The sequence below is a fragment of the Mastigoproctus giganteus genome, chromosome 2 (genome assembly GCF_048544385.1).
Source record: "Mastigoproctus giganteus isolate SK-2022 chromosome 2, ASM4854438v1, whole genome shotgun sequence".
Lineage (NCBI taxonomy): Eukaryota > Metazoa > Arthropoda > Arachnida > Uropygi > Thelyphonidae > Mastigoproctus > Mastigoproctus giganteus.
The window spans coordinates 203642004-203667428 of NC_143576.1; the positions used below are offsets into that span (position 1 = coordinate 203642004).

Genomic DNA, 25425 nt, shown 5'->3' on the forward strand with positions numbered 1-25425 from the left:
GAAAGAGCAGAGGCAGCGAGATTATACACTAATTGATCCGGAAGACTCCTAGAGAGTTACAAATAGGTTGTTCCGGTGGACTATCTAGCTGCCACCCTTGCGAACACCTTTTTAGAGCTGTACTCTCGAAATTTGAGGAAGATTGGATCTCGACGTGGTGCGCAACCTCAAAAGACATCAATAATACTGCATGATATAAGAGATGGGGGGCAAAACAAGCACATAAAAATTCCTCTCTCCATTGACGGGATTCGAACTCAGGCCGCATTTAGAATGTGGTTCAGATCTGTAGGCTATAATTGAAGAAAGACTCAGATCTTCTAGAAAGTATACAAAGCTGGAAAACCATATTCATAGGAAACGCTAATCGATGTCTATATAAAGAGCGGCTTTAAAAGGTACTGGCTTCAAATCTTGGAAACTAGATATCTTAGGGAGGAACTTGATACAGGTATAATAAGGTCCTTAATGGAATCAATAAAATGAATAACGGAGGTATATTTTCACTGGTAGAAGACAGAAGAACTAGAGGAGGCATAAATAAAAAAAATCAGGGATTAACAGCACGCTGGAACACAGGAGGTTTACTTTTGGATGGCGTGTTGTAGATCATTGGAATAAATTGCCAACCACAGTAGTAGAGGAGGAGAGTTTGATAAAGTTCAAAACGGAACTGGATAGTTACTTTTTTTGCGATGAAGAGGATAAGTTGCAGACTTTTCTTTTTATTTTTTGGCCGCTTCCTTGCATCAGTATAATTCTAATACTAATATGAATTCTATCTTTCAAGAATCAATTAGATCAATTCAGATCAAAAGCTGCAGACAGTCAGAGTTATAACTTTCTCAACAATGTACTTCAATTTTAAACTTTCGACATTATTTAGCACTTCTTATTAATGGAAATATTTAATCATTGGATTGTCATGTCTTTCAACAACTGGGCCCAGTAACCCACTAATGAAATGTGGGTCCCATTTCCAATAGATATTAGCAATAATTCTCCTTATGAGTAGTGCTTTTTATTTGCGGTGCAATACCGAGGAAACTGGTACATAGTGCTAGTTGCTTCTGGACTGCACTCGGTATTGTATATAATATGTACGAGGCAACTCCTACATAACACGAGTTGCCTCGGTATTACGTAATAATCATTAGGATGATTATTATGTAGGGAGTGTAGTGTTAGTCCACTAATCATCCTGTAAACCGCGCTGCACAATTCAAGCTAGTTTGCTAATCAATCGAGTATTTTTAATTTGATCCAGAACATTAGTATGATGCGGAAAATTGCCCTATTGGGTAAATTCGAAAGACTTCTATTTCTCTTCTAAAAGTGGCCGTGTTAGTCGGTCTCGGACGAGGAATGTACAGTCCCTCAGTCTCCGAAAAGAGTTTTCATCCAGCAAAATAGGCAAAGAGACCTGTTTGCTGGATGAAAAGCCAGGCAAAATTATATGGATTACACCCAATTTATAGGCACATTACATTGATGTCCCATAGCCGTATTTGTTTTGGTGAAAAAGAAGAACAACAATAACAATACTGTCAAAACAAGTCAATTAGGCAAAAGACATAAGAGATATTCTCTTTATCGATGTTTCAAGGTGATGAAAGCTTTCTTGGATTGATCTCCTCAAAAGGTAATCGATAACAAAGAGGCAAAATTCGCCTATCGATTGACAGTGGACGCCTAAAAATCATTAGGTTCATCGCGGTCTTTACAAACCTCAGAGCCGTGCACGGTGTGAGTAAAATAATATCTAATGAGAAGTTGAATTATTCTAACGCTTTATTGGACAGGAGGGTTTTCAGGTCGGCTTGTGATTCGTCTGTTTTATCACCTCAGCAACAAGCGTTGGCCTGGTAACCACAAAGGAGAGGAGGTTCGATATGTGCTTGCACGAGACCGCAAAGTCGAACAGTTGGCAGGAGAGTCCGTCAGAGTCCTCCGCAGTGCAATGCGTTCTCCTAGCCCTTCGCATTACCGTTCGCTAGCTAAAAGTCACTCCGTAAGGTAAAAGCGGGTATCGGCAGAAACAGGGAAGCGGAAGAGCTGGCCTGAATTCAGTGAGGTGAACACCGCAGAGGAGGATGCTACCGTGAGTGTGTGACGCTGGAAGACATCCAAGGACCCAACAGCACGGAGGTTCCCATTCAGAGGTAAGGCTGAACCCTAAGTACTATGGACGTTTGTGAACTGGGGATTGGAATTCGAGTTTACTGTGAGGACTCGCACTCCACCTTATAATCTTTTAGATTATTTTAAATACTCCGAAGCAAAAGTTGTTTTTTTCCGATATTAATTTACATTAGAATAGTTGGGTCTTAAGCATCTTTCGTTAGCAAATATTAAAAATAAATTGATGTAACAGATGCGTATTGATACAATCTGAACTCATTTAAGCTGTCTCTCCATTATATTTACTGTATCCATGTTGTTGAGTCAATAAAGCCGAATGTATCCAATCATCGAGTATTCCGTTTGTTTGTCGAATACGGATGAACAGAGATTGGGAAACAAGTCTGCACGCACTGTTGACCCAAAGACCAGGTAATAGCTTAGCTCGTTATTGATTGGAAGAAATTTATCGCCAGGTGTTTCCATGCATTACAAATAGTTGGATAACTTTTTCCCAATATGGTAGTGATTAAATTTAGTATTGGAGTATCTGGAATTGGAGTATTGGATGGGAGCATCTGGAATATTTTCCATAAAGGTTATTGCCACAACTTCCATAATTTTAAAGTTATAATATAGAAACAGTGAGTCCTTCGGGTCTTCAACTAAAATTGGAATTCTTCTTGACGTTTCTTGAATATATGAGAAAGAATTCATAAGCAAAAATGCGCATTGTTTTCATATATTTGTTATTCCGTATCCACTTGAGAACAAGAAAGATATAATGGCTACTATCCGGGTAAGAGTTCCAGTTAGAGATCCTCTGGAACTTTTGCTTCTCAGTTCGTATAAAAGAAATGGATCTGCAGGAACTTTTGCTTCTCAATTCGTATAAAAGACACGCATCTGCAAAAGTTGTATTATGGGCGTTACAGGTGACCCAGCGCATTTCCTTTTGCACATACATCTTCTGTCGCAGTTCTCCCGTATCATGAAATATTCAAATCTTTCACCAGTGCCATCTACATCTCTTGCCCCCAGGCGGGTTTCCCCACTGAGTAGACTTCCACAATCGATACAACAGCGTGCAAGAAAATGGGTGATAACAGAATGACTTTTGCAAATCCACATGCTGTCACACTGCTTGTTTTCAGTCGTAATCACTTTCATGAGGCTTATCAGTGTGGGTGGGTAAGCCACGAACAAGTGATTAGGTCGATAAGGGCGGGTGCCCGTGCGATGCTTATACTCATTTGATGAACGTTTGCTCCAGAGACTTTATTTCGCAAATATCACATTTCCAGGGAACATAAAAATGCTCGTGTGGCGTCCTTAATTTCCCTCGTGTTCCTCGCATGGAGGTCAGCGACGCTTAGGGAATAGTAGGGAGGCGAATAAGGGGGAAAGGTTAGATTCATTATACTCCCACCTAGATATGTACTGAAGCTTGGTCTGGTTGGTCGGTTATGATCATAAAAGTTACACGAATTTTGAATCACCTGTAGTTTTATGGTCGGTTTCTAGCAAAGCAAAAGTGAAACACTGGTGACAAATCGATGAAGAACAGCAACTTCCTTGTTCACTAAAAGAATTGTATTATTCCATCATTGCCACTATATTCAAAACTAGTCTAGAAAGTCTCCAAGAGTTTAATAGGTGGATATGGCTGGATGTGCTGCCAGGAATTAATGTAGTATGACGAGAAAATGAGCTGTTTCTCTCTCAATTCTGAGAGACAGAGAGAGTTGCAAGTACACTTCCCATAATTCTCGAGAGCTTTTCATTTATACTTTTTCAAGAACCGGAATTACTCCTACAAGTTACCTATTTTTATTCCATGATGATTAGTCAACAAAAGCTCCAAATTTTACTTCTCCATAGACTTAAGAACCCACTATATTGTATACTTATTATCATGTGCTCATTTTACCGTTTTATTTATTAAGTAGATTCTATGTTTTAACGTTGGCAATATTGGCACTGACAATCTCTTTAAAAATGGCGGTTGCTGTTTCAATTGCAACGGTGTCAGTTCATGCTATTTCATGCAGTTCAGTGAAACTTGCAGAAGAATGTGAGCAGAATATGGCAATAAGTGGTGGCTCCATCGTAGCGGATAATCATTCCCCCTGATAGAGCGATTTAAAAAGTGTACAACATACTAATAAACAAATTTAGAAAGATCGACGCATCAATTTGAATTGGATTTGTGATAAATTGATAAACCCCAAACATGAGAGGTATTAAAACCTATAGTACTTAGTACCGTGCTTGGGTTGGAGGTTGAGAAGACGAAAGAAGATATTTGTTGACATTGGACTTAAACTTCTGTAGATTGTAATTTTCAGGAAATACGTATGAAGGAAGGTTGTTTCAGAAAACGGCAGTTGAATGAATAAACGAAACGAGGAAGATAAAAAGTTGGTTCTGTGAGTCTGAAGTTGGACAGTAAATGGCTGGTGACGGCACGTGCTCGGACTGTTTTGAAAGAGAGAGCGGGAATTATAGAAGCCAATTCAGAAGAACAGTGCCCATGGAAGTAACTGAAGAAAAGGCACGCAGCAGAAAGAGTACGTCTATGGGAGAGCGAGTGGAGAGACTCTGTTAGAGATGAATCATTAATTAAACTAACCTGAATGGAATCAAGAAGCCTGAGAGAGAGGTTTTGGGGGCACCATCCCAGATGTGGGAACAATATTCCATGCTAGGGCGAATTTGCGATTTGCACAGAGTGAGCAGCTTTTTGGAAGAAAAGTAACGCTGAGAGCGAAAGAGAAAACCAAGTTTTTTAGATGCAGAGGAAGCAATATTTGTAATGTGCGTGTGCCAAGGGAGATTAGAAGTCAGAGTAATCCCCAAAAGAGATATATCATTTTGCCTAGAAATCGGAGTGTCACTAAAGATAAGCATAGGAGCAGAAGAATCCTTTTTGCGAGATATAAGACAAGACTGAGTTTTAGAAGGGTTGAAATCAACTACGTTGTCTTTGCCCCACTGGAGATCAGCATTTAAGGAATTGGTAGCGGTTATTCGAGAAGTTGAAGCTGATTGAGCAGGGCAAGGTTTCTCAAACTGGAAAGTGGAATGCAATGTGCTGTCATCGGCAAAACTATGGATAGGATTTCCAGTCAATGGAATTAGGTCATTAATATACAAGAGAAAAAGAGTGGGGGGCAGAACTGAACCTTGGGGGACACCGGCATTAGTAGAGAAGTTAGAAGACAGAAAGCCATCTACCATCACCCTCAGTGAGCGATCAGAGAGAAAACTGGTTAACCAATTACTAAAAACAGTTGGCAAACCATAAGATGGAAGCTTGTTTAGAAGACCTTTATGCCAAACACGATCAAAAGCCTTTGAGATGTCAAGAGCAACTACTTGTGTTTCACCGAACTTTTCCATTGAATTAGTCCATAAATGGGTAACATAAGCCAGAATATCACCAGTGGATCGACACTGACGGAATCCATACTGGCGATCGTTGATCAGACAGAAGGTTTCTAGGTAGTTGAAGAGTTGGCGGTTAATTGATTTCTCCATTACTTTAGAAAGAGTAGAAATAATTGCAATGGGACGATAATTGGATGGGAGGGACTTGTCACGCTTTTTAGGAACTGGCTGGATATGAGCAAATTTCCAAGTAGAAGGAAAAACACCTTTGAAATAAGAAAGTGAAAAAAGGCGGCAAGAACAAGAGTAGGTTCAGGAGCACAGGTTTTGAGAACAAGTGGAGAAATACCATCGGGACCTGGAGCTTTCTTAGCATCAAGATTCGTCAAAATCCTTCTAACATCCCTTTGACAGAAGACCACAGGAGGCATTGATTGGAGCGTGTTGGGAAAGGTGGGAGGTGTTTTACCAAGATCATTAATACACGAGTTGGAAGAAAAATGGGATGCTAGCAGGTCAGCCTTATCCTTGGCTGAAGTGACAACCGAAAAACCTGGTTTGGACAGAGGTGGGAGCAGAGATGGGCAAAAGTTGCGGCCAATAGCTTTCGCAAGAGAACAGAATGCTCGACTACCATTAGGGCAAGAAGCAAGTTTTCTACTCTTAGCCTGTTCAAAATCTAGTTTGGACTGATTAATAACTGCTTTACAATTGTTGCGAGTTTTGGTGTAGGCAGAAAATGAAATTGAAGATTTGGAAACAAGCCATATACGATATGCAACGTTCTTCTCTTGAACAGCTTTAGCAGATTGAAAAACCAAGGTTTAGATAAAGGTCGAGATTTTAAAGGGGAGTGTGGAATAAAATGTTCCAAGCCTACAAGAATAATTACACTGACACGATCTGAGCAGACATTGACATCAGAAGTTTTGAAACAGTAATCCGACTAAGGAAAGGAAGAAAAGAAATCTCGCAGGTCATCCCATTTTGCATTCTTGTAATGCCAAACAACACGAGGTTGGGAATAGCCATGAGATAAAGGTTCCATTGGAGAAGAGACAATCACCAAGTTGTGATCTGAAGTGCCTAAAGGACCACTCACTTCAACCGTGTACTTAGAAAGGTTGTTTGTGAGAAAAAGATCAAGCGTGTTGGCTGTATTGTTAGGATTGTCCGATATTCTTGTAGGTAAATGAACAATCTGTGGAAGGTCATTAGTCATTGCAAAAGCCTCAGCATCTCGACCAGCTGGGTCGGTGTGACTAGAAAACGGAAGCCAGCTGGAGTTGTGAACATTAAAATCACCAAGGAAAATTACCTCACTGTTAGGAAAGTTGGACGGGAGAAAGTCAAGTTGCAAAGAGAGAAAGTTAAAGAGCTCCAAGTGATTAGTGGAGTTGGGAGAACGGTAGAGAGAACAGATGAATTTGACCCAACGAGGTAGAGATATTTTAAGCCAGAGAAGATCGAAAAGAGGAGAATCCAAATTACCAAGTCTTTGACAGGGAATATTGGAACGGATATATGCACAAGTACCAGTTTTGAGGCGAAAGGAATCATACAGCGAATAATTTGGGCAACTGTGGTGAGCAGTAGTTGAATCAACCGATAACTGAGATTCGGTCAGAAAAAGTACATGGGGTTTGGCAGACTGCAAGTGGAAATGAACATTGTTGAGAATAGAATTGAGATCACGTATATTTGTGAAATGAACTAGTAAGTGTTTGGGAGATTTAGATCTTTTCGCAGATAAGCTTACTCTATTAGTTTGACAATTCATGTATTCAATAGTAAGAAAAAGTGGGGGTGCCTCCGTAGCCAGGTGGGCAGGAGCAGCAGTGCGTAGCACACGCTACTTGAATAGAGCGGGGTTCGAGCCCGTGACCACCAAATACGGAGGATGCGAAAAGGTCAGGGAATGACCACCGCATATCCCAAGAGCAATATGGCCTTAGTTGCTAATGCTCTTAAAAAAAAAAAAAAAAAAAAAAAATCCAAAAAAAAGTGGGGGGGGGGGACATGCTGTATGAAGTAATGAAATTTTTAGATATGTCGTACACACACATGGTAAGAATATACTTAGATCTTTGACATAACGTGGCCTCGACAATGCCCACCGCATAAACACTACTCGGACTCCCTCCAGTCACTGTCTGGCAGAGTAGAGGTAGCAAGATTATACACTAGCTGATCCGGAAGCCTCCTAGAGAGTTACCAATAGGTTCGATCCGGTGTACTAACTAGCGGCCAGTCTGCGAACACCGTTTTAGAGCTGTTCCCTCGAAATGTAAGGAATATTGGATCGCACCACGACGTTCATCATAACCTCAAAAATCATCAATCATACTGCATGATGGAAGAGATGGGGAAGGGTTGATTGGAACTTAACTCTGGAGACTAAACATCTGTTCCACCACTTTTTTTTTAATGGCCGCATGGTGCAAGAAAGCCTATGGCTTATGCTGCATCAGCCAAAAAAAAAAGAAAAACCCGAATAAAACAATGATAAAAAAAATTAATAAAAAACTAATAATTAATAAAAGAAAAGGAAATTAAACCTATCATCCTATGCGCTTCCCTGACCCTAAGGTACTATCCAGATTACCTTTGAATTTCCCCAAACTGTCAGCCTCTACCACCCATGTAGGCAACTTATTCCAGTAATTTATAACTCGCTGGCTAAAATAAAACTTCCTGCAGTCCAATCTAAACATCTCTTCCCGTAACTTGAATTTATGTCCCCTAGTTCTAGCATCATTTATAATCTTGAAAATTTCATCCTCATTCATTTTACTGATGCCTCTCAGTACTTCAAGGCCTCTCCGTAGCCAGGTGGGCAGGAGCAGCAGTGCGTAGCACACGCTTCTTGATTAGATCTGGGTTCGAGCCCGTGACCACCAAATAAGGAGGATGCGGAAAGGTCAGGGAATGACCACCGCATATCTCCGGAGCAATATGGCCTTAGTTGCTAATGCTCCTAAAAATCAAATAACAACAACCACCACTTTAAGTCTCCAATAAGCAAAGTGGTGGTATTGCACCGGTTGATAAGAGTCATCTACCACCTAGTATTAAAATGGCCCAATAATGCAAGGAAGCGAAGCTTTTTCAATTCATCTTTGAATTTTGCTAAACTCTTCGCCTCGTTCACACCTGTAGGCAACTTATTCCAACATTCCAGGCTGCCAGGAATTAATGCAGTATGACCAGAGAAAGAAATCTCTGAAGTTCCACTTCTTTCTTTAAATGCGGCCTGCAGACCTGGACACAATGATGTTCCAAGTGCGGTCGCACCATAGACATATATACACACACAGTTGGTATTTATAAAGAGAGATCTGTGCATCTGCAAAGTAAAGACCTCCTTCTCTCTACTTGCAAAATCCACATAAATCACAGACAGAACACTATGTGCCCCCCTTTTTGTCGCTTGCTTACTTACACTTCGTGTTGAACTTCACGTCTTTCTGTATCGTAGTTCCTAAGTCGTTTTCATTCTGAACATCCTTTAATTCCACTCCGCCTAACTATCCCTTGGTTTCTGTTCCCTAAGTGCAGTACTGTGAATTTAGTAGCATTAAACTTTAGTTGCCCTTCTTTCGGTCAAATTGCAGTATGCCCAAATCCTTTTGAAGCAGCATAGCCTGATTCTGTTCGTTGACTACCTTCCCAACCTTTAAGTCATCAGCAAACTTTGACAGCTCTCCCTGTATTTCGTCAATATTTATCACTTAGGAAATCTAAGAAACAAAAGAGGCCTCGGCACTGATCTCTGAGGAAACCCACTTATTACTTCTGTCCACTCTGAAGAATACTCATTATGATCACTCTCTGTCGGTTGTCCTTACCCTCGTGGGTAGCACAGTTGGTATAATCACCATCCTCCGCAAACCGGGTGGAAGAGATCTGAGTTCAAATCCCGTAGATGACGCTAGGAATTTTTATCGATTTTTTTTTTACAACTTGGGAAAGTTAATTGGTCACAGGCGAGGGTAGCATGGTATTTTCTCTCAGAAACTCAAAGTTTTTTTGGTCGGCAAGCAGCAAACCGACCACAGAATGCACGCAACTTGCAGCCATGTTATATATGGCGCAATATGGCCAAGTTGCTGATGCGCCTATAAGAAACTTCTGCCCTTGAGCCAATCCAAATCATCTAATGAATCTTCCCTGTTATGCTGATCTGCTCAAATTTATACAATGACATCTCACGAGGAACTATCACAAATCTTACTGAAATCCAGATATATAATGGAAAACTGTCATTGTTGAGATATTCCCGTATAAGATTATGGAACCAAAGATTCCATAATTTTATAACAAAGAAGTGATGGTCTATTAATTGATCATCATTCCTTGGCTCCTCCTATAAGAATCTGCGAGATATTGCTACGTCTCCATTCTAAGAGAATAACCCCCTGAATCTAATTATGATTGCCCTCGCGAATAGCATGGTTGTTAGAATCGCCGTTCACCCCCGCACTAGGTGGAAAAGATCTGAGTTCGAGTCCCATCGACAACGTGAGGAATTTTTATGGGGCTTTTTCACAACATGGTTGAGTTAGTCGGTCTCAGACAAGGGTGGCATGGTTTTTTGTCCAGCATATAGAAAATCGACCACAGAAACCAAGCAATTTACAGACAGTATATACGGAGCAATATTGCCTTAGTTGCAGATGCTCCTAAAACCCTATCACAACAACAACTAATAATGATCTCATTAACGTTACTAATGGTTGAATGCACGCACCTTCCATTTTTTTTTTCAGTATAATTAGATGTACTCTATCTGCCTCCAGGGCTCTACTCTCCATCTGACTCAGCGGCTTTTCAGATAGGTGCTGCATTGATATCATTATGCCATTTATTTTACAACAATTCAACTCGGACTTCCTGTTCCCCTTTGGAACTAACGTGGTTTAAATAGTAAAGATAATTTTCGAAACGCTTGCTCAGCTATTTCGGATGAATTGTTGATTACTCGATCACTTTGATCATGGTAGGGCATATCGAATTTATTTTCTGTTTTTGCATTCTTATATGAGTAGACTCCTTTTCTCCGTTCTCAGCTCTCTTCGCTAACGATTTATCTTACTCAGCTTTTACAAGTCTTACCCTCTCAGTGGTTTTATTACATGTCTACTTATGGGGTATCGTATGAAGCGGTGTCACGCGATAGCCTTTAAGAGTTCCATGCTTTTTCTTTTGCTCAACTACGTCATCCCTCTCTTTTGTCATCTACTTTTGCATCTTTCTTTTGCTGAACTTCCCAATTAGAAGGAATGTGTTTGTCGCCTACAGAACAAATTCTTTAAGCACTTCCCATAATGCGTTAGTATAAAACGACATTGTAATAACTCCAGTTAACAGAGCTGAAGAAGTAACTAAGACCGCAGTAGTCTCCACTTCCTGAAATTACTTGGAGCGTAATGCCCAAGATAAACTTATGCACTTAACCCAAGACCTTTCTTTTCCCTTTGGCTACTAAAATTTCCCTGAACACTTCTAAGTTTATGACATTATTATTATTCTCCGCTTTCAGCAGTCATCTAGTTGATGCAATTGTACTTCTTTATGTACTGCGTGCACCACATATCCACGATTTCCAGCCTATAAATGCGAAATTAAAGTCACTTATAATGACACACTTGATGCATCCATAATATTGCTTGCCCAATCTAGTTGACTAGATTTTTTGGTACCCTTCGGCATGTAACATACTCTCATTGTCATATTTTCTTTACCATTAGCCAGCTCAAAGTATACAGATTCAACAACCTGGCCTTGATCAGGCCCTGGAAACTGTTTTCTTGCTTTCATGCGGCTTTTGATAAGCAGCACACTGCCACATCATTCGCTCAATATCTTTTATGAGAATACTGTACTCGCCGAAATGAAATTCATCATCCCTATCTCCGGATGGCACCATGTTTCAGTTAGCCCTACAATATTAGCGTAAGTTGATCTGACCAGGAGCTTTATGTACACAAGGTATGTAATTGCTGGAGATTGTTGGGCCCGATTCATTCTGTCTTTTTCTGTATATATAATCACGAAGTATCTAAAAGCACTCTCGAGGAGATTGCAAGTGTAATTTTGCTCAATAATCTGAGTCTTTCCCCTTTTGGTCTTCTCTATGGCTCCAGCAAAGACCATCGAACCTCTTCAATTCAGCGAATTCCATCCTTACAAAATAAATCAATTCTGTTATCTAGGGAAAGCCAAGATAAGAAAAACTACCCCTCCATCAGAGTCCCCTCAAAGCTCGAGCTACTCCACAAAGCGTTCATTATATAGTTTCTCCTATCATGTGTGGGCAGAATTGCAGATTTTGATGGAACTACTGTTTTTTCTTAATAATAGGTGGAGCTATTCCTTTAGTAGGACTGCATCCAGACCAACACTTAAACGAAGTATTTGAACGTTGAGACCCAGCTACATCCAACACGCATTCTGATCTTGCACGTTTCTGATTTTCATATGTTCAGGGACTCCGGTTCAAGGTTGATTCAGAACTTAAATATGCGGTCCATAATTGGCTACGTTCTCTACAATTTCTTCTCTTCTCTGATGGAAACAAAGGGCTTCTTAGTAGCTGGATGGGTAGAAACAAGATTATTGAGAAATGATGGTTATTGAGAAATAATGTATTTCCATGTTTTTCTAAATAATACTCTGAAACTAAACCGAGCCTCATCTTATCGCTTTTTTCATATCTTACTCCAGATGTTTCTCAAGTAATAGTTGATCGTAGCTGGATTTACTTATCTTTTTGCCAAACAACAGAAAGATAAGTAAATCCTTCTTAACTACAAGAATGAAGACTAATGGAAGTCAATCTCTTTTACTAACTTTACTGCATTGACATTGGGATTATGTAGCGAATGAAAGATAGAGTTGGTCTACAAACATTACACACACTGTGGTAGCTCGTTATAATTTATATCCAGTTTCTCAATCACTATAGATTAATTAGACGTATTCTATAGTTTATGGCTGGCTTATCTGTCCACATATTCTATGAAACTGTTGGTTTTAATTGAAGGGTACTCGACTCTATTGGACCCAGTTCAATTTCATAAGCTAATGAAGATTAATGTACATCACTGCTACAATGTGAGCCAATTCAATGAGTGTGTTGTCGTGAAAGATGTTAATCACCAATGCTGTGTCCCCTCTATCAAGATGTCAGTCACCCAAGCATATTCTATAGATCCTATGAGCAGATCGAGCTTAGTGGTAGAGGGAGACTCAGGAGAAATATTACATAACCACTCATTTAGAATATATTCATATTGTAAGAGGACTTTCAAATATACAGCGATCCATAGGAAGTGGAAGGATTTTTCTGCATATAAAATCGAAACGAATATCAACCAATTTGAATTTTATATTCAGTGTATTATAGGTGGCGTCCTTTTCAACTTTTTTGAAATCTAAGGCAGATTTCTGTATGGAACTCTTGTTTATGTACGAGTTGGTATGATGTATGAAAGACGTCCAATAATACTGCACTCGCATAACTTTTTTCTTTTCAAATTAAGCATTGTTATTATTGAAGAAAATTTAGTTTTAAAGAGTAGTACAGTATTTAGAACTTCAGAATGCCAGAACAGTAGAATTTCTAAGATGCTATCTAAAAAAAATAACGGATTTCAAAAAGGGTAATTTCAAAAGTGATGGCAACAGTATAAGAAATAAAGGAAATGTCAGTCAGAAGACTTAGACTCAACTGAAGTTGTACATTTAGATCGAGTTATGCAAATACCGGTTGTAATATTCAGATATAGTGGTTTTAAATAGAGAGATCTAACTGTATATCGGTCACTCTGGATACCAAGTACGCCTGACTAACGTTTTCAATGGGATTAGTTTCAAAGTCCAAATGCACAGAGTGAATGATCAAATGGGGGATCTGTTTCAACCAATCTGGTTTCTCTCTGGAAGTTTGACTCAACTGAACTTGACAGGAGAAACTGGGCTGATGTACTTTATCCTGATCTGTCCAGAGCATTTGATTCAATAGATCATTCCTTATTAACTTAAAAATAACAGTCATATGAGATTATTAATCTCTATTAAACTGGTTGTTAGACAATGTATCTGAACGATCTTATCAAATCAAATATTACGGACACCTACCCGGATCTTTCACATCTTTAACAGCTATCCTCAAGGATCCTCTTAAGGGCCATTAATATTTAGCATACATGTTAACGACTCGAAACTAATCCCATTTGCTGAGGGAGTTAAAATTCTTCTTTACGCTGGTGACGTCAAATGTTATATTTCCACTAAAACATCAAAGTGCGTCATAACCTTCAATTTTCTCTCACTAAAGGATAGAAGTAAATAACTTTAAAATCAATGTAAACATATGTTATGTAATTACGTTCAGTGATTCTAGGAAAAAGTTGATACCTTACAATTATTAGATCAATCCAGAAATTATATCTAGAGTTACCTCCGTGAAGAACTTGGAAATTACCTTCTTTTTCACAAAACGTGTCAATAATATCATCGCTAAAGCACATAAAAAGGGTTTTATGAAGCGCTTTTCCTCATCGTTTGAATTGTTCCAACTTAACCAAACCACTGTTCATTTAACACCAAAACAAATCAGAAAGATGTTCAAATATGGATAATTAAATACATGTTAAGAGAAGATGGAATACACTTGTAATTTATGGTCGGAAACAGTTCATTATTGCAAGAGGCCAATCGAGACTGACAAGGCATGTGGCAGAGTAACAGAAAGGCTTCAGTCAATAAAATAACACCCCAGTAAAACAGTGGTGACCAAAGCTGGTTCCACCAGCTGCTTCGCGCGATGATGGAGGACCAGAATATGGCGAAAATGGCATGAGTCCATGGAACCATTCTACCAAAACAATATGCCATGTCACAAGAACTGAATTGTATAGAATTGGTTCCTGGATTACGAGACTAAATTCGGCCTACCGCGATGGTCTGCCCACTAAACAGATCTAATTGAGCACCTGTGGGATGAGGTGAACGAACTATTAGCAGTAGATATCCTCAAACATACAATTTGCAACAACTGTGAGAAGCAGTTGGGTCATTTCAATCAGCAACCCTGTGGCACGCTTTCGCTCGCTACTTAGTTGAGTTTATACCAAGACGAATCTAAGCTGCTCTGAAGAACCGACTCGCTGTTAGTAATAAAGTGGCCACTCAATGTATTCCAGCTGCAAAATATGCCCTTTCTGATTTCATAGATAATACTAATTCTACTCACTAGTAGGCGTATACAATATATTAAAGTGGTCAATCAGCATATCTTATTTTTCTACCAGTATATCTTCCTATATTTTTGTTTCATCAAATGGCTGCTTTTTATGGCTCAAATCGAAAGCTCTCTGCATCCACTAATTGATTGGTTTTACAAGGATTGAGAAGTAAGCACCAGGACTGTATCAGATTAAAGAAGAAAAAAAAAACCAATATTTTTCAAAGAAATCGCCTAGATCAGCTACACACTTCTGAGTTCTAAAACTAAAGGTATTTGAAGTGACCACCAATTATTTTTAATGCCAAGAGATTTGGGGGATGGTTTAGCTCCACAAGCGGGGAATAATCTCCAACAAAATAAATGATAATGAGGAAATATGGAAATACTTTGGAAGGTCATTTAACTACTTAAATGTATTTATATTTATGTAGTTAAATGACCTTCCAAAGTATTTCCATATTTCCTCATTATCATTTCTTTTGTTTCTCTGAAAACATTTAAAGTTTATAGAAAAATTCCTACTGCGTTGCAGAAGATTTGCTTGGCGTGTCTTGGCTGATCGACCAAAAATCCGCTTTACCGATAATTACTTAATTTAATCACTTTTTATTTCTCTATTTTTCGTATAATTCATTCTGCAAAGTGCCCACTTCAGCGAGTTCCATTATTGGTTTTAATACTGTTTTCATTCTCAACGCTCAGATCTTTATTAATAGTAGTCATTATGCATACTTATACCATTAGGCTTATCCTCTTATAATGATCCATTAATGGTAGTCCTTTGCAGTAAGTATATTTGGAAAAAGCGGTTATTAAATTATGGGGTATTTTAGAGTATAATTTTTGTTTTGTAATCATGTTTTCTCACGGGCGGCTGTTGTCGGAGAAGTTCAACAGTGGTGTGCAAAGGAGATTATATTGGATGCACAATGAGCAGAATCCTTTCACAGATAGGGTATAGCGGCAAACGACCTCACGGGATTCAATTCTTTTCAGCTAAAAATTTTGTCTGGTCTTTGGTCGGGTTGCTTGTTGGCTGGATAAAAAAATCCGAGTTTTCGGGAGAAAAAAACTTGCTGCTGCTGCTGCTGCTGCTCTACATCCAGACCAGTTAGCTAGGTCCAAGTGTGTCAATCACATATATCATTGTTCTTATAAGCTCCTTCTTGAAAATTAGGTTGGATTCGTCCCTGCTGGTAGTGAAAGTGTGATGGGCATTAGTTTTCATGGTACCTTAGGTCCCCCTGATATCGGTAGATTAATGTCAGAATTCCAAAACCTATTTGAATGTTGTTGCCGATCCCTTCGTGTTCACAGTTTATCCTTGGTAACAGTTACTTTCAGCAGGATAATACGTCATATTATAGACGATTGAGCATTGGGGAATGGTTCCAAGGGAAAAGAGTGATTTTACCATGCATTATCCTGCTGCGTTATTGGATCTTGAACCGATTGAACATCTGTGGGAAGAGGTGTAATGATGTGCTCACACAAGGATTCTCTTCCTTAGATTCCAGGCAATTGAGGGATGCGATTGAAACCTGTATTGGTCAGCATCCTTATGGAATGCCTTCGACATCTAATGGACTGTCCACACTAACGAGGAGGCTCTTTTGATGGCTGAAAGATGTGCTGCTCCTTGTTTGATAGGTATATTTAATAAACTGGTCACTCAGTATATTGAATTACAATGTAAAGTCTGCAAAAAATGCATTATTCTCTCCTGGAATGAAAGACCTATGCCTTTACCTTCACACTACTGCACAAATATCTGTACGAGTAACATATACTTCGCAAGCAAAATAACTGATCATGTAACTCCGGTGTTACTATGAAGCCTCTCATTTAAAGATAATCATTTACCTATTTATAACTAACCAACATTCATACAAAGATTAAACAGACTCATACATTTATTTTAAGGATAGTTCAATATCAACGAAACGCAATCTTTTAGTTTTTTCTGTTTCATTCTCCACTCCCTAGCTAATCGGTAAAATGGAGCTTATTACTAAAGACAAATCGATCTGCTACTCATCAGAAAAAAGGCAATGATAGCACTAAAGCATTGCGTGCGCCCAGCATTTTTTTCACACGCTATTTGTTGTTTGCCATTTGAATTAAAGTGCTCAAATTCAGGTTGTAAACAAACATCTTTTTTCATGTTGTTGATGTCCGAACCACCTTGAGGAACATATCTTAGAGATTAACTCAAAGAAAATCTTTGTAATTGAACTACTATCATATCATAACTATCTTATCAGCGCCACCCAAGACGGAACTTTTAAGCCATGAGTATTATGTCCATGAATTGCGTGTGTGTTCTCTGACCTATTTCTGTGTTTTGCTGGGCGAAAAACCAGAGTTTCACAGGTCACAGGCGTTCTACCCACAGGGTAGAACGCCTGTGACCGGCTGACTCAGATATGGAGTGAAAAAAAGTTCATTATGGATCAAGTTTATTGATCCATTATCAAATTCCTGTTTCTGCAAGGCAATTAGCCAAGGACTATCCATGAAGAGATGTTTATAGTGTATGGGGATATCTGTCCATCGTAGGACGTTGTAAAACACTGGTGGATACAGTTCAAGTGCAGCCAGGAAACCGTCCATGATGAGAAAAGAAGTGGGCGGCCATCCAGGCCATCCACGTCTCACATTTCTGAATTAGGGAGAAATTTGAACAGTTGATTGTCAATGACCACCGGATAGCAATTAAACAGATAGTTGCTAAGACTGTTTGCGCGTGTAGCACAGTGGTATCGTCACCGTCCTACCCACATAGCGTGGAAAAGGCCCGGGTTCGAATCCAGTCAATGACGTGAGGAACTTTAATGGATTTATTTCGCTCCGTGATTGAGTTAGTCTGTCTCAGGTGTAGATAGAAAGGTTTCCCCCCAGAAACTGGGGGGTTTTCGTCCAGCAAAATAGGCACATCGACCAGCGAACACACGCAATTTACAGACATAATACGTATATGAGCATATATAAGAGATTATGGGTGGCTCTAATATAATATTTTGAGAATTTGTTTTGAGTTGCTAAGACTGGGACATGTTATAGATGCAGTAGAGAGCACAATTTACAATGATTTGAGTATGAATAAGATCTTAGCACAATGGATTCCTCACTTTCTCACATGTCTTCAGAAAGAAAAAAGGCTGGCCTGCTCTGCTGAATTGATCGCTATGTGTGACAAAGATCCTGACCTGTTTTTTCCAGATTGGTGACTATGGATGAATCGTGGATACATCAGTTTGACCCAAAAACAAAACAGGTTTCAAAACAACGGAAATATCCGCAGTTACTAATTCCCAAAAGGTCCAGAGTGAAACTATCTGTAGGGAAGATGTTGCTGTCAGTTTTCTGAGATGAGATGCTCAGTATTTTCACAGATTACCTGGAGAAGGGCATCGCTATCAATGCACATTACTACAGCAACTTTACTGAAACATTTACATGCGGCAGTTAAGGAAAGGCGACGCGGAATGTTCAGCAAAGGCGTGACGTTTCTTCACGACAACATACCAACTCACACTGCTGTCCAAACCACTGATCTGACCAGGCAGTTAGAACTTCATATCTTGCCACACCCGCCTTATTCCTCTGACTTGACACTTTCTGACGTCTTCCTCTTTCCGCAGCTGAAATAATTTTTCCTAGAAAACTTTTTTTGGCAATTCAGAGGTAATTTCTGCGAGAGAAGTATCATTTCAAGAGAAAACTCAAACCTTCTACTAAAATAGCATTAGGAAGTTCCGCAAGAGATGGGAGGAATGTGTCGCTTAGGGGGTAACTACACAGAAAAAGTGTAATATATACACTGTGCTGCCACTTTATTAGGTACACCTACCTAGTAGCGTGTTCAGACTCCTTTAGCCTTCAAAACAGCCTGAATTCGTCTAGGCATGGATTGAACAAGATGCTAAAAACGCTGTGCAGGAATAGAGTACCATGCAGACATGAGTGTGTCACGCAGATCCTTGAGATTCGACGGAGGTGTAGGCCTGCAGCGAACAGCCCTTTCCAGCTCATCCCAAAGATGTTCAATAGGATTGAGATCCGAGGGGATTGAGCGGGCCACTGCAGCAAAGAAAAGTCATTGTCATATTCCTTGAACCATTCCATAGTGATTCGGGCTTTATGCACCGGCACATTATCCTGCTGGAAGTAGCCATCTCTCTGAGGATAAACTGTCAACATGAACGGATGCACTTGGTCAACAACGATGTGGCATTTAGACGTAAATCTATGGTTTTCAATGGACCCAACGTGTGCCAAGAAAACATTCCCCACACCATAACACTGCCCCCACCACCTTGCACATTAGTCGTCAGACATGACGGGTCCATGGATTCTGTTTTTTTCGCCAAACTTCTGAGTCTTCCATCAACATGATGCACCAGAACTTCGACTCGTCAGACCAAGCAACTGTTTTCCAATCCTCGATAGTCCAGTGCTGGTGTTCCTGTGCCCAGAGGTGTGCTCTCTTGTTCTTCATTGATAACAAAGGTTGGCGATGTGGCCGTCGGCTGTTGTTGCCCATTCGCGACAAAGTGCAACTAGTGGTCCGTTGCGATATTTTGTTCTGCGCACCAAGGTTGTATTCTGACGCGATGTGCGACATTGTGGCCCATCCGTTTGCTTGCATCTAGCCATCGTCCTCTGACCTCTCTCATGAACAAGCGATTTTATTCCACAGGAGTCCCGTTGAGAGGATGTTTTCTGTTCGTTGCACCATTCTCGATACACCCTTGAAACTGTGGTGCGTGAAACGTTTAGGCGAACTGCTGTTTCAGAGATGCTTTGTCCAGCACGTCGTGCACCTACTACCATGCTACGTTCGAAGTCTGTTAGATCACTCCTTTTCTCTATTCCTGCTGCGGTTTGTAAGCTTAACTGATACTAGAAAGGTTGTTCTGATGCATTTATATCTACAACTGTGGTCATCTTGTTGTGACTTGCAACGTTCTGGGACAAAGCATTTGTGTGAACAGCAGGTGGCAGCACAGTGTATATTCCAAATTTCAACCTCCTGCGACATATAGAACTTGGTAAAGGGAAAAAACTTTTGAAATATCCCCTTGTAGTTGAAATGCAGGAGACTAACTCATATTGACGCCCTTTTTTAGCTGTTGTTTTTGGGTTTTAGGTGAATCGGCAACTTAAACCATATTGCGCTACACATAATAGGTTTGAATCTAACGGGATTTAAATCTAGACCTTTTCCCTGCAACTATCCTTCATCAAATAAGGATGATATTGTAGGGTACATGTGTCCAAATTTGCCTTCAGCCAGTGGTTGGTTGATTGTTGGAAAAAATTCATATCTGGTGTTGTAGAGATGGGTAGTTGGAATAAATTCAAGAAAGAACTAAACAAATAGTCAGAGGAGATAAACAGTTGAAACGGGGAGTGTTGGCTTTTTTGGTTAAGCTTACTTCCTTGCATCATTTGTCAACATTAATACTAATACTATATTGCAAAAGTATTCAGACTATACTAATACCAATATTAATAATATACTGCAAAAGGTCCAGACTCCACTACTTTATGGAACAAAAATCATCCCAACTTCTCCCTAAACTAACGTGGTTGAGGATCTAAAAATCCTATAAAAATTCTTCCTCCTTTACTGGGTTCAAACCCAGGCTTTTTCCTGGGTTTGGAAAAAGTCTCTCAGGGCCCATTGTTGTTTTCCATATTTATTAATTATATTTATGAAGGCATATCAGCCTTAATATTTAAGTTTGCAGAAAGTTGGCAGGGTAGTTAATCACAATAATCAGAGTGCACTATTTGCAACAAGATCTATACTAATTAGGCAGATGGCTGAGAAGTGGAAATTGGAGTTTAACATTGACAAATGCAAGGTGCTGCATATGAGTAGCAGGTAATCCAAGATTAACAAGATTAACGTACCAGCTGTTTGGTATCACACTCAGGGCATCGGAGAGTTAAAAAAAGATCTTGGAACAACTGTGCAGTCAAATATGAAGTTCTATGAGCAGTGCAGATAGCAAATAGCAAACATCGTTTGCTTTTTGGAGATCTGATTGAGATGTTTTGTCAATAATATACAGGAATCCTACCAGCAGGTTTAGGGAGGTGATTTTTCTTTTGTATAAAGCAATGACCAGCCCGCATATTGAGTACTGCATACAGGTCTGGAAGCCTTATTTTAAGAAGTGTGTGAATCTGTTAGTAGGGGTATAGAGAAGAGCAACAAGATTGGTGAAGGGAACAAAAGGGTACTCTTACCAGGAAAACATCAGTTTTGCAAATTCCAGCGTCTGGAGGCTAGCCACCTGCAAAGAGATCTGATTGAGATGTTTAAGGCTTTGAATGGATTGAGTAAACTCAGTGATCATGGAATTTTTCCTTTTGCATAGACTATACATATGAGGAGGCATCAATTGAGGAAGGATGATTTCAGGATAGATGTGAAGTGGTTTGCCATCACCCAGCGAATGGTTGATCCTTGCAAAAAAAAACAACTTTCATCTTGTTGTTGTAAAAGTGGGTAGTTTGAATGAATTCAACGAAGAACTAGATAAACTGATAGAGGAGATGGACAGTTTTTGGATGATGCTGTATACGCTTGCTTTCATGCATCATTTGCCAGTACTTTGACATCCATGAAACCCTGGTTGCCAAACAAATAGCAAACATCGTGCAACTTTTGAAATCTCATTCTATACCTCTGCTTTCTTATTTATAGATCCAACTCTTTCTTATTTTATCATAAAATTGTAATGTAAATTTTTAATTGGAATATTAGTGAGTAGTCTGTTAGTAGAATAAGCTTAAGAGTTGTTATTTAATCTTAAGGATTGTTAATCAGCTGAAATTCTGCATATAGAATCAGTGCCCTTACTGATAATCTTTAAGTGTGGATCTACTGCGTGATGCTTGTGTGAAGCTCTTTTAAGTAATATCCAGCATCCGACACTTATATATATGAATCATGTAATCTATGAAATAACTCGAGGAAATTATTATAGGAGACTATGATTCCCAATCATATTTCTTTGTGTATTTCCAAATGTTTTTCTTTTCACATCCGTCAATGGATGTGATGGAAATATTGTTATGTTAGAAACTAATCCATGAAGCAGTCTGTAAAGATCTAATAGTAATGATCTGATGGATTCGATTGCATGCCACTCACGTTAATTTCACAATGATGTTTCTATTTTAGTGCTCTTTTGAGTGTTTATCATGTGTTTCAGATTTCTACATTAGTAATCTGGATTCGAATCTCGTCAATGATGAAAGCTATTTTTATAGACTTTGTTCACAAAGTAATTCAACCACTTTGCGTTAGTCAATCTCAGACGAGGTCTGCAGTGTGTTTTTCTTCTGAAAACTCGGTTGAAACTATTTTCTTCCCTCATTTGATGCGTAAAAATTGGTAATCCTACTATCAAGGCACTGTGATGGATCCATATATGAATACTGCAGGAATCGACTAAAGGATTTAAAGGCGGATCAGGATATGTATGTTAATGATGAAAAATGAATGTAAAGACTGTCTTCCTTCTTTGTAACTGGCTGGATATGGATAAATATGTATGCTTTTAGAAAAATCCATTCGTGAAAATCGCTTGATATTAAAAGAGCTTTTGATCTCTTATCTGCAAAAAAAGAAATATTGAGTAGGTTGTACTCTTTAAGGTACAAAGGGATTTTCAAGATCATCAATGCAGTCGTTAGAGAAACAGGAGGATAGTGTTTATCTTTAAATGAAGGCGCAACAGCATCAGAAGACTAAATGCCATTTGGACAATAGGCAACTTACCTGCCCTTGGACTTTTCAGAATCTAGCTGCGATTTATTAATAACTTGTCTGAAACTATTACAAGCTTAAGTGTAGGCAGGAAATTAAGATAGAGGGGTGGATGCAAGTCGCTTGTAACATACTTTATCTTCTCCCTAAAAGCCTTAGTGCATTTCTTGGAAAACTAGGATTTAGATAATAAGCGAGAGTTTAGGTGGCATAAGAAATAAACGATCCCATTTCACACGATATGAGTTCAGCGATGCAGTCTGAGTAAGGTCTTGCTTCGATCGCATCGGAGGATTTGCTATCGCTAATGACCGTGCATCATTAGCGATAGCAAAAGCCTCAGCCTTCCTACAGCTGAGTCGGTCCAATTGGCAAATGGAAGCCAGCTGAATTTATGAACATTAAAGTCACCGAACAAAATGACTTCGCTGTTACAAAAGTTAGACTGAAGATATCTGAGTTTCAGAGGGAAAAAAGTCGTAAAGTCCCAAGTGATTTATAGAGTTGTAGAGAGACGAAAAACGAATTTGTCAGAATGAGGTAAAGAGATTTTGAGGCAAAGGAGAACAAAAAGAGAACATTTAGAATTAGGAATTTGTTGACAGGTAATATCAGAAGGAAATATAAGCACACGTTCTATCTTTAATGCGGAAAGAATCATAAATCGAGCAATTAGGAGAAATGAAATGATTGCTGGTCAAGAAAATCAACAGCATTGAGAAAGTAAAGTGTAGTTTAAAAGGATATAAATAGAAATATGCTTCACTGAAATCAGAATGGAGACCACGCATAAATTGAGAAGAACATAAAGTAAAATAGGATGAAATATTCATATATGCTGTACACCTGATAAATGCTTCTCCCAATTCCTCGAGAAAGAGTGACTTGGGCAATACCTCCCTTTTGGCAATGCCAAAATGCTCTGGGAGCTATATTCAGTCACGGACTAGCACAGTAGTGGAGACTAGATTGTTCACTATCAAACCCGGAAGCCTCCTGAAGACCATAACTTTTGGTAAGATTTAGTGGTCATAGCGAAGTCTGCAGATTTCCTTTAAGGTGTAATCTTGATTGGAGCAGATGTTAGATTCGCCCATGGTGCTTGTCAATTTCCACTAATGGGGTCAGAAAAAAAAAAGTTTAGCTCTGAAGAAGAAATCAGAAAGATGCGATTTATATTTGGAATGAAAATCAAGTAGAACTTCGACCTCTGACTTCGTTGGTTTACATCTCAAGATGTCTTCAAGATAGTCTTCTCCAAAATGCATTTTTAGATTATAATATTCTTCTATGGGACATCCACACACACGACTGTACAGTCTGAGTATCTATCTATGATTCTTTCAAGGATCCAAGATATTTAGAGGAAACTTATAAAACATAAAAATGAATATAGATAATAATATTCAAGGGATTGCACACCAAGTAATTTATAATCTTAATTTTTTATTTGTTGTGAAGTTGAATATTTTAAGTTGTCCGAAATATTATGCCTTCTTTAAATTTAAATATTGCCGAGGTAACCCGTAATTGTTCTCATGTAATCCTGTTTAATGCATTTCCTGTTTAAAACAGTAAGACAGCAAAGGTACAGTAGCTAGATGCAATTCAAATTAATGGCTACAGAGAGAACTGGCGTTGTGCCATTTACCATTTGCTTCTGGTTACATGACTTTCTCGTCTTCACTGGGAGGATAGTACACGTTGTGGTTTCATATGTAGATTGTAATACATCTCTGTAAATCCTGGGACTTAACTGCAGGCCTATAAGATTCTCAGCAAACAGCTTTGCTTAACGAGACTTTGAATTTCTTCGAGATACTTGCATAACTAGCTTTATTAACGGCCTTCATTAAAGTCTCAGAAAAATGTGGTTGTCTTAGCTTACAGTAAGGAAGATTACTTAGACTTGGGGGTTATGAGTAAGAGTGATTCTGGCTGGTGAACGATTTGCCCAAGAGAAAGAAAGAAAGAAAGAGGGACGCTGGCAAAGGAAGAGATAGATAAATGGATAGAAAGATAAATAGAGATTTCTTAACACTTTAAAAAATAAAGATCTATTTTCATTCTATATACAGTTATAATAAAATAAAGGTAATAAAGTACAGAAGAAGACATAAAGCATATTGGAACATTAATGCACTGGGAAATTTACACAGAGGGTGGTTAGAAATTTTTTCCCAAGGTATAATGATATCTATTTACATTTTATGAAGGTAAGAGTCTTCGCTGATGGTGAAGAGGGACCTCCTTTGTTCCATTTCTTTCTGTTGAGGTCTGCTAAATTTCTTTCGGATATGTGATGGTGGAGGAATTCGAGGAGGATTCTGCTCTGCATTTTTGCATAGAGTCCACGTGAAATATTCTGAAGTGCTCTCAAAAGAGAGCACTTCAATGGTTCTTTTGTGTTTCAAGCGGAAGTTGTAAATGATGCCCTACGCAGCCATGAACAGTAAATTGCATGTGGTGTGTCTTGTTTGTTCAGAGTGAAGCAATTACCAATGATCCTTCTGAGTGTGTGGTTCGTTGCAGGCGAGATTTTAACTCTTATGGGTACAACAGTTGGTTGAATCACCGTCCTCCTCACACCGGATGATAAAGACCTGAGTTCGAGTCCCATTGATAACGGGAGGAATCTTTATTGGCCTTTTCAGGACATGGCTGAGTTAGTCGGTCTCAGGTTTTTATTCCAGGAAACTCGGGGTTTTCGTCCAGAAACAGAAAAATCCACCATAGAACACGCAATTTACAGACAGTATATACTGAGCAATATGGCCTTAGTTGCTGATGCTCCCAAAACCCAACAACAACTGCAGCAGCAGCAATGAGACGTGGCATCCAAAGTTAACTTATCATTTTGCTGTTCACGATT

At 39.1% G+C, this 25425-nt stretch overlaps 1 protein-coding gene across 1 annotated transcript in view; it reads left to right on the forward strand.

Annotated features, from left to right (window-relative positions):
* Positions 1–1945: 1945 nt before the first annotated feature.
* LOC150089929 (uncharacterized) overlaps positions 1946–25425 on the forward strand; it is a 108050-nt gene continuing 84570 nt past the window's right edge. Inside the window, exon 1 of the mRNA XM_090368907.1 lies at positions 1946–2162. The gene's annotated coding sequence lies outside the window, so the exon portion shown is untranslated. The remainder of the gene's footprint in view (positions 2163–25425) is intronic.